Below are 14,451 nucleotides of genomic sequence, written 5' to 3'. Positions count from 1 at the left end.
CAATCATATGTTAAGAGTTTAACATTCTTGCGTCCCATCAACTGCAATTAGGGACAAATTGCTGTGGATTGTGCAGGTAGGAAAAGTTAGTCATTTATTATCATCAACGACAAGGCCCGAGTAACTTTTAGTAAAAGTCTTAGCCACCCATATGAAGAATGACGCAGGTTGCAATTATCCCACAAGAATGTTCACAGATCACTAAATTCTCTTAAGTAACACTCTACAAACATTATAGGGTGTGCTTTGTAAAACACGCCACAGCTTGAGTAGTATAATCATTTCAATTATGGTGCAAGTTTAAACCTATGATTTGCTCTTCATCACTCAATCTGCCCATCAGCTACTCTGCAACATCAGTAACAAATTCCAGCTCATCATCATACCAAACCTTTTCTGCTAAACTTCACTGGAACAGCCTGTAGCAATAGTTTCTTGTCCACTTTCAGCCCAAATTGTACTGCTGGCCAATGCCATTTCAGCATTAGCCCTGCTCGGTCACAAACTCTTATTTTATCAGTCGAAAAAGGGGGTAGATGTGAGCCAACTTGTGACACTCAGCGACCCGTTACACATTTATGGATAACCATGCCCGCGTCGCACTGGCTGGAGAGATAGAGGTACAGGACCCCACCTCTAAAAAGCGATTGACTTGGAACTCCCTCCATAATTTTGATAAGTTTCTAGGTTAGCAATTTGAAAGCACGACGCTTTTACTAGCAAGTGGTTACAGCAAGTGGACATCTAACATCAGTATACCATTTCTATAAGCGCAAGACAGCGTATATGCAGTAGTACTTTCAACGCAACAGTGAGGAATGGCGCACGGTTAATTCAAATTATTTCTTTACCCGGGATTTAACCCAGTTATTACTACTGCAACAGACCGCATAACATAAATAAGATTGTCACAGAATACAGGTAAATTAACGATTTCTATGTTCTTGAACACTAATAGAATGGTTATAATGGAGTAAATTGAGGCGCATGTTTGGTGCCATATTATAACGAAATAGACTAAACATATCTACATAATTCAATTTGATACAGTCAGTTGAAGTGCATTACTGATTTTTGAAATTACTATAATCACAGTGGCGACTAAATTGAAATACTGCATGGTGCTTTAAGTTCAGCAATAGTGCACTATAGAATGATGTTTTGCTAATGGAGTTGACATGTATACGGAATCTAATTAAATTTTTGTTCTTCCTCATTGGCCATGCTATGATCATGTTTCTTTACCTCATTTTCCTTCCCCTTCACCCATCCTTCTTCTCTGTCTCACACCAATACACGTCTTAATCATGTTTAATTGTATCATAATATCCTACTGCAATTTGTCAATGTTTTTGCTTTTTTCTATGTGATGTAAATGTGATTTTAATTTATATATGCTATGTATAGCCCTGGTTTGAGAAAGGCATTTCTTATTTGCCGAAACACGTGTTACCATATAGGGCAATTTGTCAAGACAATACTAAGAACTGGATGCGTCAATGAACTACAGTTCTGAAATTACCAAACTCTAAGTGTGGCGCACTTGCATGCAGGAGGGAGTTCCAAGTCAAATCTTTCATCAGGTCTACCAGACAAGGTTCATACGTTTGCGCATTCAGCAAATAAAGTAAGATATCGTGTATGTACAGAGGACAGTTTCAACATTGTAGAATGGACAATTTAGGTCATCCATCCCATAAAGTGCCACATGTAGAGAGCATTGGATTTTGAGCTACTATTACCAATTAAAAACCATGCATGCTTATAGTAAAAGAAATCCTATTTTAGTTGTGATCGCCTCCCCTTTATGCATAGCAGGATTATCATTGGAGGTCAGTGTGGGAGAAGTCTCGCAATTTAAGCATGCAATTACCTTTGGTGTGCATAGATTTAAAATGCAATCCTTAAGTTAGAAATCATTTTGGTTTTCCATTCAAAAGGCTCTATTGATGAACAATGCCAATTCATTGAGAATTCTGATGACATAACAGTGGACTCAATCTTAATGTATTCAAGCCAGCCAGAAAGAAAGGTGGACCTGACCCCTTCTTCAGGCAGGCTGGAATGCAGCAAAAGCCAAGCTGACAATATTTGAGATTGTGAGTACGGTCCTCAAGGTGATGGTGGGTGTAACCTGGGGCTGCACATATTCCTTAAAAGACAAGTGTGCATTTACACACGCACACACCACACACTGAAAGGCAGGTGCACTGGAAACTTGCAACATCACAAACTGTCACATTAGGAAACTGTGCTGAGAGGTGGTTCACTTTCTGTTTTGTACAATAACTACATATTGTGACGAATCCCAGGATATATCTACTTCGGCAAGGCCGCTACCAGATAGTCCCCCTGGGGGTGTGGGAGGATGGGGGAGGACTCAGCATGTGGATATCACGGGAGGGGGAACCCCCCCCATGGGATCAATGATGACCATATTGGGAGAACACGGTATCCATAGAACATCCCCACCTCTCCTTCATCCCCCCCCCAATTCACCCCTACCCTCCTATCCCATTTACCTCAGTAGTAAGCCAGAAGTAGAAGGTACTGAGACGAGGAAGATCTGTAGTGAGTCACAACATCATAACCCGGTCAGTACTGTGACGAGGAGGCAGCGTGGATCAGTACAGAGTACCTCCCAGAACCACTTTGCCCATTCTAGTGGTTCTTGACAGCCGATTGGAAAGAATCTACAGTGGCATGGAGCGAAGAGCTGGAAGAATTTACAAAACAAAGTGATGTGGCATCGATTTATCAAGGATTTGTTCCTAATATGGGATGGTACCGAAAATGAATTGGAAAAGTACATCTCCATCCTAAACACCAATTCATACAATTTGAAATTAACGAGTACCATTAGTAATTGAAAATTGGTATTTTTGGATGTTTTCTTCTCAATCGATAATAACAAACTAACATCCACTCTTTGCAGAAAAGAAACCAATTCAAATTCTATTTATATTTATTTATTTATTTGTAACGCGCCGTAGCTCGCAAGCATCAGGGTGCGAAAAAGACACGAGGACGAAGATTAACAGGACGACACAAAAGAAAGTAAAGAGAGGGGGGCAGAAAGATGGCAACATGATTCGGTGTAGAAATTGCCTAGTTATTTGAAGAGAAAGGTCTTCAGATGCCTCCTAAAGAGTTGGGTGTTGCTTTCCAGTCTAAGGCTGCAAGGCAGTTTGTTCCAGTGGGAAGTTGCCAAACTCGGAAAAGCTCGACCGAGACCAGTGGCTTTGCCTGGAAGGCTAGGATTGATCAGTCCTTGCTTGGCGGATCTCAAGCTACGACTTGGCTCATACCACCTGAACTTTTTCTTAAGGTATGCTGGTGCCGTGCCGTAGAGACATTGGTGGGTTAGGGTTAGTGATTTAAACAGGATCCGTTCCTTCACTGCCAACCAATGGAGATCATTTCTGTCCTTGGTGATGTGTTCTCGCTTAGATTTGTTAGTGATGGACCAGACAGCATTATTCTGAATAATCTGGCATTGTTTCAGGCAATTATTGCTAGCGCCAACGCGTTACCATAGTCCAAGCGAGACAGGATGGTAGCTCTCCCTATCGTGGCACTGTTCTTGATGTTAAGAAATGGTCTGATCTGGCAGAGAAGCCTTTGATAATATTGACAATTTCGCTTTAAATAAGCGGTTTGGGCTTCTGCACCTAGGGAAGATTGTAAATAAATACCTAGGGTTTTGACCTTATTTGATACCTTAATGGTGGAGTCTTTTATAGTGAAGGTGGAATAGTCTGAGCCAAGGTTTTTTAAGGCTTTAGCGCTTCCAAAGGTCATAAGTTCCGTTTTAGAACTATTAAGACACATCCAGTGTGTTAACATCCAGTTTTCAATGGTGTTGTAGATAATCGATAACTTCTCGTTGTCTAAGGAATGGTTTCCACTCAACTCTAAGATGAGCTGTGTATCGTCAGCGAAATTGGTGAAAAAAATTCCAAGCTGAGATAGAAGAGTACAAAGGCAACGGATGTATAAATTGAAAAGCAAAGGAGAGAAACTGGCTCCTTGAGGGACGCCGCAGTCTACAGGTTTGGGTGGGGTGGAGTGACCTGCCCAGTTGATTTTTGAGTTCCTGTCTTCTAGGAATGATGATACCCAATCTATTGCATCATGGGAGCAGTTACCAGCTGCGCCTAGGGCCTCTCGGAGCTTCCCATGATCTAACAAATCGAAAGCCGCCGAGAGGTCCAAGAGGATTAACAAACCTGTTTTGCCTCCGTCTAGGATACTCAGCATTTCTGTCTGTAAATCCAGCAATGCTGACTCTGTGCTATGGGCACCTCTAAAACCCGATTGTTGGGGGTGTAGCAGGCTGTGTTGGTCTACATAATCTTGCAGTTGCTTGGTTGCTATTTTGTCGAGTACCTTCAGAAGAAAGTTACAATTAGTAATGGGTCTGAGGTTGGTGGGGTCTTGTTGATCTAGTCCGGGTTTCTTGACTAGGGGGGTGACTGTGGCTGTTTGAATTTCTGTCGGTACTTTCCGGTCCCTAAAGGAAGCATTTGTCATGCGACGGAAAAAAGGGGAGAAGATTTCAGCATTATCAAGAATAAGTTTCGGAGGTATGATGTTTTCGGCGCAAGTGGTGCAATTTATGGAAGAAAGAGTGTCGTTCATGTCTTCGATGGAAACTGGTGAAAATGTAAATTTAGGGATGTCTGAGACAGGATACGTCACCTTAGGTTGCGCAGGTGGTGGCGGATCTGATGTTTTGCAATTTATAATGGAGTCTCTGGCTTTTTTGATTTTATTTGAGAAAGCAAGTTGAACTGCTTTACAGTCGGTCAAGGTTGGTTGGAAGGGTGAAGAGAGAGTGGGTGGTTTTTCGAAAGATTTTAGGATTTGGAACAGTTTTCCAGTGGAGTTAGAAGCACTGATGATTTGAGTATTATAGTATTCTTTTTTTACTTCAACCAGTTTAGCTCTATATGAAAGGTCACATTTTTTCCAGTTTTCTTTATTTTCCTCTGAAGGGGTTTTGTGCCATATTCTTTCTAATTTCCTTTTAGCTATTTTGAAGGTGCTCAATTCCGGTGTGTACCAATGCTGATGGTTAGGGTTGGGGCGAGCCTGTTTGTTTTTAAGCGGCGCATGTTTATCGGAAATCTTCTGGAAATGATTATTGAAATTGCAGAGGATGTTTTCACAAGAATCATTATCTGCAGTATTGTTCATGACATGAGTAAGACCTTCTTTGAGAATGTCATGTGTGATTTTCTTAAAGTTTCTGCTTAGAACCGGTTTAGGGGAATTATCGAAATGGACAGCTTTGAAAGTGGGGGAGAATGTAGCTTCAACTTTGTAGTGGTCTGTCCATATACATGGAATGGTATCGGTCACTGTCAATTGAACATTATTTGTGATAATCCAATCAAGTTGATTACCAGAGGTGCAGGTGGAGCCCTTATTAGCGATGTGGTAATTAATGTTTGTTAGGCTAGTTTCTAGGCTTATAGCCTCTTTGTCGCAGGGGTTACCTCGCCATCTATTCAGATCACCCAAAAGGATAGTCCCAGTATTAGTTCCCTTCAAATTATTCAAGATATGACATAATTCTTCATTGAAGTCTGAGATCAGTGAAGGGGGTATATATAGGACGATGAAGTTAATACAATAGTTGTTGGAGGGCGTGAGTTTTAGATGAAGAACTTCGCAACCCGTGCAAAGGGTTTTAGTAGTGAACAGCTTCAGAGTCTGTTTAGCCATTATAGCTACCCCCCCTCCTTTACCTGATGTCCGATTTTCGTAGTAAATGTTGTAATTGTGGAGGACAGCGCTATCGACAGTTGGGCCTGTAGGTTCTTGCAACCAAGTTTCCGTGAGGAAGAGTATGTCCAAGTTGCCTTGGGTGATGTAATCATGCACATCTTGAGAGTGTTTGTTGAGTGACCTGGTATTTAGGAGTGCAATTTTCAGGGTGGTATTTCCGAGGCAATTGGGTATTAAGTGAGTGGGAACGGGGGTGGTAGGTTTGGATATGGATATGGTCTGGGGGTGTGTTTCATTTGGCTCGGTGTCTGTGCCCAAGTCTTTGTCAGGAACGGGGAAGCTCAGAGATTTCTCTCTGTTGTCTAGAAAACTTAACAAGTCTTTCGTTTTCAAGTTTGTTCGCATCAGATAGCAACTGTAGGATTTTTAAAAAGCCCATTTCTTACCAGTTTTATTAACCCTGTATAGGTGTAGCCGGACAGAGTGTAGGGCCGATAGCTGATGCCCGCCGTGGACTGGCGTAGACCGGCACCGTCCCAGAAGCGCCGGCGCTGAAGCGCCTGAGGTTTCTATTTCTGCAGCTCAGAGGCTGCTGGGATATGTAGTTCACAAGGGGCTGACTAGTAGTCAGAAATCCGTTAAATGTAAAAAGATCTGAGCAGTCAAATGAAAGATATAAACTCTCAACTCACGCTCTCTTTCTAGTTTGCAGGCAAAGGTAAGTGGAATGCGCAAGTTTAACACACACAGCAGCAAAAACAAACAAATACGAACGTTCAAGCGTTCGAGTAAGTAATGTTGTATGGTGTGGCACGGCTTCACAAAAATGCAAGATGCTAGTAAATACACACAATCAGGCAAGCAAGGCACGTTTCAAACTTGGATGATAGTATTTCCTAAATTCGAAATCAGAAAAAAGAAAAAAAAAAAACTTCAAATGCAGTAGTCCTTAATCTTTAAGCAAATGACTCAAGTCAAGCTAGTTTCAACTCAAAGTTCCTAATTTTCGAAATAGCGTAACCTGTAATTCCCAACCCAGACTAACTCTCCATGCCCGTAGTCACCACCCCACAGCTCTTAAGAAATCCATAACTTTTGGAGAATTCTTGAGGGCTAAGAGTCTGTAGCAAAAAGGTGGATTTCCAAAGAGAAGCCAAAAATATTGGCAATAGATTTGTAAACAGAGGGTACACAAAAAGTACGGTGACGGAATGCTTTAACAAAGCGGGGAAACTATCCAGAAGATATCTATTTAAATCAAACATTAAACCTAAGGATGAAACGATAAGGTTTATAACAGGCTTTAATCAACAAGCCAAACAAATTAAAGCTATAATGCATAGACACTGGAATATTCTGACTACAGACAGACATGTGCAAAGTATTGGAGACAAGACCAAGTGTAACTTTTTGTAAAGCTCCAACACTGAAAAACATCTTAGCACCAAGCACAGTAATAACTAATATGGCATCTAGCTGGCTCTCAGGCAACAATGAACATATGGGTTTCAAAAAATGTGGTAAATGCAAAATGTGCGATTACATATCCAAAGATCCATTTATCAGTGCCAATGGAAATACAAGCAGAAAATAACTTGTCTCACTAAGTTTGTGGCTTACGCCATTACTTGCAGTTGTGGGCTACATTATATAGGAACAATAGGCCCACTTAAATGACGTATCCTGCAACACTATAGAGATCAAACATACCCATTGGAGCTTCATTTTGGTGAAAAACACAACAAGAATATGCTAGAGATGAGTTTTGTGGGATTAGCACATATACCACAACACAAGAGGCTGGGAAACAGAGAGCACAAGCTATGTCAATTAGAACCAAAGCTCATTTGTAAATATGACACCTTAAAGCCAAATGGTTTGAATGTGGACTCAGAGTTATATGTCTTTTTATATGTATAAGAAGAACGACGCAGTATTTGAAAGGCAGCTACTTGAGTAGTTAATTTGTCAACTCTGGTCATTATGTGACAGCCTCCTTTTGGAGCCCTAACCATTGCCAATTTGCACTTGAAGTCCATTACAGATTTGTACAGTACTATATGCAGAATATGTGATTAGTTCCTGGGGAATAATATTGGATCTACACATATTGGAATTCTCATGTCAGTTGATACGCACTGACTATTCTTTAATTATCTTACTATTGATCATCATTTGCACGTGTCATTTTGTATTTTATATTTGAATTTATTGCACATGTCACTTTGTACTGTAGACTAGAGTGTTTTAGGAGTATTAGACTCTAATAGTAGATCATTGAGGAATATGCTGCTAGATTTCAACAGACTTGTTCCGCGATGTGAGGGAAGTGAAGGACACGACATTACCATGCATTAGCATATCATGATGTATTAGCACTCTTAATTGTGCTCATTACTCTTATACTAGCTTGCATAGAACATACACTGCCTGTAGACCAGTAAGGTTTTTCATTTATGGGTATTCTTTTGTACTGGTTAGATCATAAATCTCGGGCCTAACCGTTACATGCACTTGCACTTTATAAATTATATGAATTGAGAACATGGCATCTATGATCATAGACTATATGACTATAACGAAGATGTGTATGAGTGCTAGCACTCATGCACTATTTAGATCCAGGAAGACACGCATTAGTACCAATTGTGAGTAACGATTGTATTGCACATTGATACATTACTAATACGCACCATTCAGTTTTCAGCGAGACATGCACTCGCAGTTTTATGAATTCCGAATGAACTTTAATGTGTCCAATGGGCTGATATGTCAATGCGTTACCAAGGCTTTCATTTTGGTGGCCTGCATTCATAAATAAAAACACAGTATCATATGTGAACATCCTCTCTGTGTTGTGAGAGCCGGCATTGTTGAACTCAGGCAGCAGCAGTTGCTTTGGTTTTTAAACGATCAACCCGTCTAGTGGATGGTTTGCCACGGTGTGGAGAATTTTTCTAACACAACGTGGCAACGAATATTCTATATGCGCACAGGCGCCTCAACTCGTGAATAGCTCTGCACATTTTATCCTCATTTCAAGACAGGGTGGCTGGTCCCTAGCCAGTTGCTTGTCTCGCGCATATGCCGAATATTAATTTGGCTAGAGGCTGTCCATATTACAATATACACATATGCGACTTCAGCGTATAGACATTTCAACATGGCGTATTCACTGCCGATGGAACCATAGAGTTCCCTTTAGTAAATATTGACTGGCACTCACGTTGCATGCGATTTGCAGCTGGGAGGGGATAATCACTTCTCTTGTGAGGAAACAAATACATGCGAAAACGACAGTTTACAATCACAACAAGCCTGAGGAGGCTCACAAGTCGAGCGGAACGTGTGGCGTTTTTCCACCCATTGGGGTGAGTGCTGCATGACACCTGGTCTGCCCAGGAATTGTAATGTATGCTTTTATACAATAAATTAATTTTAGAACTCAGTAATGGTCGCAAGTGCTTGGGCATTTTTTGGCTGGTGTTGAAGTTAGTTTTATCATCTCACTTGCACCTTTACCTCACATTTTAAATATTTAGAGCCTAGCCAGCTCTAGCTCTTTAGCACCAGCTCAGTAATGAGGCAGAGTGCATTCAGTTGGCTAAAACGTGTTGGATGGGGAACACAGCGATTAGAAAGACTCTTGTCTCAACAATCCACTGTTTGGAACCATTTTTGCCGAAATCCATCTATGACTATTCACTTCAGCCATTTTCAATAGGTGAGTTGGCGAACACAATTGATTGCCAGAAAAGGCTGTTGCCGTACCCCTGAGCATCAGCAGTCAATTTGCATTACTTTACAATTGGGAATTAGGGACATGTCTTTTCTCAGTTTCAGTAGATGTTCTTGTGTTTTGTCTCCACAGACTCACCAATTGGGGTCTGCCCTTTGTATGGTTGATACATCATTAGATTGAAACATATGATATTGGTCCCAATTCGCCTGTTCGAGAATATGGTATTTATTACTTCTCCCGGTTTTGTTTTGAGGTTGTTTTGAACTTCGAATATGGAATATGTTTTCAGGATTGTTTCACCTAGATCATTTTTTAACCTATTGTATGTTTTCTTCTCTGTGTTTTTATCTTCTTTTAGGGTTGATATTACCGACTCTGGTTTTCTTTTCATTGTTGGTTTTAGAATTATGTATACTTGAATTCATCCACACTACGTGGCGCTCAACAAGGGAGTGCGCCACCCTGAAGAAGACTGGCATCAACTGAAGTACAGCTATACTCCAATCCGTCGAAACTATTAATGCGATATAAAAATTGTTGTCAGGTTGACCCTAAATGATCTTGCAGTCCCTATGACAGTGTAGTTGACGAATGGCACCCTACTTCAATTAACTGCGCACGTGTTCCATTTATGACAATTCTCTCATTGACTGAAAATATGCACATATATTTGGGTACTTTTTTTAGCAGACACACTTGTGAATACCAGCCCCCTCTCACGTGATCTTCACACGATTGGGGTGTCTGGTTTTTCACTTGTATGTACGTGGTGTGGACCCCTTAGGTGGTCTACTCTAGCGCGATATTAGCACTTTAACTGTGATGCACTTTACTCTTATTGTGAAGACCCAATATGCATTATGGGCAAATACAGATTTAATATGTATTTTATTTATTTGCTAATTACAATAAAATTTACAAAAAAATGTTATTGACATTTTTTTTCTCGAGTTGTTTTGATCTGGTTGTGCCATCCTGGGCTCTGTTCCATAAGTCTGCAATACCTATGTAATTTGAATTTAGTTCCGCTTGACATGACCACTGTTTGATCATTGTTAGTTGCTTTCCCTCTGTCAGTGATGAAGGGGACACCCATCTTTTGCTTTATTGCAGTTCCTGCTCCAGACATCTGCACACTATCGAGTTTCTCTCTCATGCAGTGCTGATCGGCAACCTCGTCAGGACAGGTGTGTAAAGGTCAGGGTCTCACCACCTGTCCCTTAGGGACCTGCACACATCCCAGGGGAACAAGCACTGGCCTGAATACAGTGAACAAGTCACAGCTCTCCCCAATCCGGCTCCATGGAGACACTGCTCCCTCGCCACGCTGCAACCCCTGTGACAAACCGGGTCAGCGTCCTGGCGTCCAATTCTCCTACGGTTTACGTGGGGTTCTCCAGCTGCAGCCTCCCGTTCTCTGGCTTCCATGATTCAGCCAGCATCCCCAGCTCGCTCATTTCTCCTCGCACACCCACACCTTTTATACATTGAATTAGTGTCAGTGGAGTCAGGTGTGCATGCTTATAGTGAAGTGCCTGACCTTGTCTATTAGTGGGGCAGACTTGTGGTGAAATGTAGTAGGCTTCACCCTGCATCCCCATGCTGTGTTCCTATGGTTAATCTTTATTTGTTCTCAGTTGCATCTTCCTCGTCCCAGTACTTATTGGAAACAGGGAGGGGGAGATGGGGTGAGATTGAAAATACCCCATAAAGGCTGAGTATGTGATGAGATATAAATGGGACGGGGAATACTGTATCTCTGTACCAGAATATGTTACATGTGGAAAAAAGAGGCAAGATGTTTTACCGCAACCTAAAGAGGTTGTGGGAGGGTTAAGAGTAGATTGGCCATTAGCAGGAACTCCGAATCCCCAAGGACCTGCTACCCAGGTGATCCTCCCCCACGTGTCCACCCCCAGATTCTGGATCCAACAGCGGTGCCCGTCCCGTGGCCACCTCAGAAGAGGATCCAGGGGGAATAGGAGTGAGAATGCCTGCAGGTTTCTCACACTACCAAGAAGGATCTTCCCATTGCTCACCTAAGTTCAGGTGCCACCATACTGCTGTGGTGTCCTTTGTACTCAGGAGCAGCTTGTCTATTAGGGAAGAGAGGGTGGTGCCCTCCCCAATATGAGCCACTCCCTCCAACTACAGTGCAGCCAGGACTCTCATTTCATTATCCTTGTACCTGTCTGAATTGCGGATGTGTGGGAAGAGGGGCGCTTTTCTGCACAGCCCCCACCAAACATGCACAGTTCACATGGCAGGTGGCATCAGAAGATGTTTTATATTGCTGGGAATGGGTCAGAGTGGGGCAATAGTTTAATGCCCCCTCTGTGGACTTTGACCCCGCCCCACTGCCTATGCCTCTCAAAGCCTGGGGTGGGATCTGGGATGCTGGCCCCACCCCAGGCTGTGAAAGGCAATGGGCACCGTCACGGTCGATCACTCTGCCTGCCATCCAACGTAATATCACAGCACCGCTGCGCGCACCAACAAGCCTCTCAGTGTGACTGTTGCTCGGAGTCCAGGTGGGTACATTGGGAGCCTACGCATAATTACATTTGGAGAAAAAAGAAAAAAACAGTCGGTTTTTCTTTTTTACTCCAAATGAACAAGTTACTTATCTTAACTGGTAAAGTTCTTTTGATGGGATGTTCCTCCGACGTATTCGACATATTTGACAGATAGAACCACAGCTGTGCTGCTTTGGAAATCTTTTTCGGCGTAGGCGTCCTGCGTCGATGACGTCGATACGCTGTCCCTCGAGGGCCTCCGTCGATGGTCGAAGTCACCGGATGTTATATCTAGGACGCATGACGCCCATAGCCTCAGTTGTCGTTTTTTCCCCAGAACGTGTGGCACCAATCTCTTGCCAGTATGACTACAGAAAGCCTTGCGGAAACATAAGCTGCAATCGCATAAGAAATTCTGTAGAGGGGAAGGTAGGGAGGGTACGATGTGGAATACGTCGGAGAAACCTCCAATCGAAAAAACGTTACAGGTAAAACAAGTAACTTGTTCTTCGAAGGGATTGTGTCCTCCGATGTATTCCACATCTTTGACAGACTCCCAAAGCAGTACCAACTTATGGAGGTGGGAAAAGAATTTACAAATGCATCAATTTAGAATGCCCAATCAAATTGCAGAATAGAGGACTGCCTTACCAAAGGCCAAATCCTGCCCATGGATAGAGTTCAAGGAATAATGTTTCACAAAAGTATGGACAGAGGCCATATGGCTGCTTCGCAAATATTGCTAATCGGAACACCCCTCTGTAGTGCAGTGGAGGCAGCCATACCCCTAGTATAATGAGCCCGTAAGCCTACTGGAGGGTCCTTTCCCGCCAAACAGTAACACTCAAAGATAATCAAAATTATCCATCTAGATAAGGTCTGCTTGGAAACAGACTGCACTAAACGGCTTCCAGCAAAACCAATAAAGAGCTGATTGTCCACTCTGACCCGGGACATCCGTGAGAGATAGAAACTCAAAGCTCTCCTAGGGTCCAACCTATGGAGCCTCTCCTCCTCCTTACCAGGATGTGGAGGAGGATAGAACGCCAGAAGAATAACCTTCTGGCTCAGATGGAATTCCAACACAACCTTCAGAAGAAAGGAAGGCCGCACCCTAAGGACAACCCTGGCCTTATGGAACACAGTGAAGGGTGGTTTGGGGAAAGTGCCTGCAACTCACTCGCTCCGCGTGCGGAAGTAACCACAACTAAAAATACAGTTTTAAAGGACAATATTCGCAACGGACAAGAATGTAAGGGCTCAAACGAAGCTCCTGGAAAGGCGACGGTGGAAACACATTAGTTAGCCCTTTTAGAAACTGAGATAAGGGGATTTTAAAATGAGAACATTTCTCAGACGAGCGCTTAAATATGGACAGCGCTGCCAGGTAACCCTTAATGGTACCCACTTGCAGGCTCTTGTGGGCTAAAGAAAGCAAAAAAGACAAAACCAAAGGAATGGAACATTGGAAAGGATCCACATTCTGTACTCTGCACCAGTCGCAGAACTTTCTCCAATGGCAACGGTACAGTTTTCGTTGCGGGCCTTCTGGCCGAAAGCAACACCTCCATCACGTCCTCGGGGAGGTCCCAATCCTTGTACCTCAACCTTTCAGATACCAAGCGTGAAGGCTGAGGGACTTGAACTCTGGATGGAGAACCCGACCACCCTCCCGTGAAAGCAGATCGTCTTGTTAGGGAAGACAACGTGGAGGGCAGATGGACATGTTGAGAAGGTACGGGTACCACGCTCTCCTGGCCCATGCTGGAGCAATGAGGATCATCCGGGAACCGAACCTCCGTAACCTCTGCAACACCTGCGGGATGACAGGGACTGGAGGAAACGCGTACAGCAGTGGGAAGGACCACTCCACTACGAACGCGTCCCCTAAGGCTCTTCTTGGAGGAAATTCCTTCGAGCAGAATCTTTCGCAATTCCGGTTGACACTGGTGGCAAAGAGATCCACTTGCGGGCTTCCCCAAATGGTGAAGATCTCCAACAGAACTTCCTGCTTCCTGAGCAAGCTCCCACTCGTGAGAGACCGTGCTCTGCCTGCTCAGAGCGTCAGCCGCCACGTTTTCGTCTCCGGCCAGATGAACTGCCCAGATCGCTATGTCTTGCTGAATGGCTCAGAACCAGAGCTGCATCGCCTCACTGCACAACGGGAGTGACCCCGCCCCCCCTTTTTGTTGAGGTAGTGCATGGCCACTGTATTGTCCGTCATAATCAGGACATTCTTCACCCGCACAGATGGCAGAAAAGCCTTCAGGGCTAGCCTGACAGCCCGCAGCTCTAACCGATTGATGTGGAGTCTGGACTCCCATGAGGGATGTGTCTGTCATGATCGTTATCTCCGGCCACGGTTGCCAAAATGGAGCACCCTTCATCAGATTGCCTTCCACAGCCCACCACAGAAGATCCTGTGCGACCGAGGGCGGAATCTGAACTGGATCAGACATC

General features: G+C 43.4%; 1 protein-coding gene across 2 annotated transcripts in view; it reads right to left on the bottom strand.

Moving 5' to 3' along the window:
- The window catches only part of TMEM131L (transmembrane 131 like), a 909,664-nt gene that overhangs the window by 423,798 nt on the left and 471,415 nt on the right, over nucleotides 1-14,451 (bottom strand). The gene's annotated exons all lie outside the window — the stretch shown is intronic.

This window comes from Ambystoma mexicanum, chromosome 6q, assembly GCF_040938575.1.
Source record: "Ambystoma mexicanum isolate Mex_15411 chromosome 6q, UKY_AmexF1_1, whole genome shotgun sequence".
Classification (NCBI taxonomy): domain Eukaryota; kingdom Metazoa; phylum Chordata; class Amphibia; order Caudata; family Ambystomatidae; genus Ambystoma; species Ambystoma mexicanum.
This window is presented reverse-complemented; position numbering and strand designations above follow the sequence as displayed.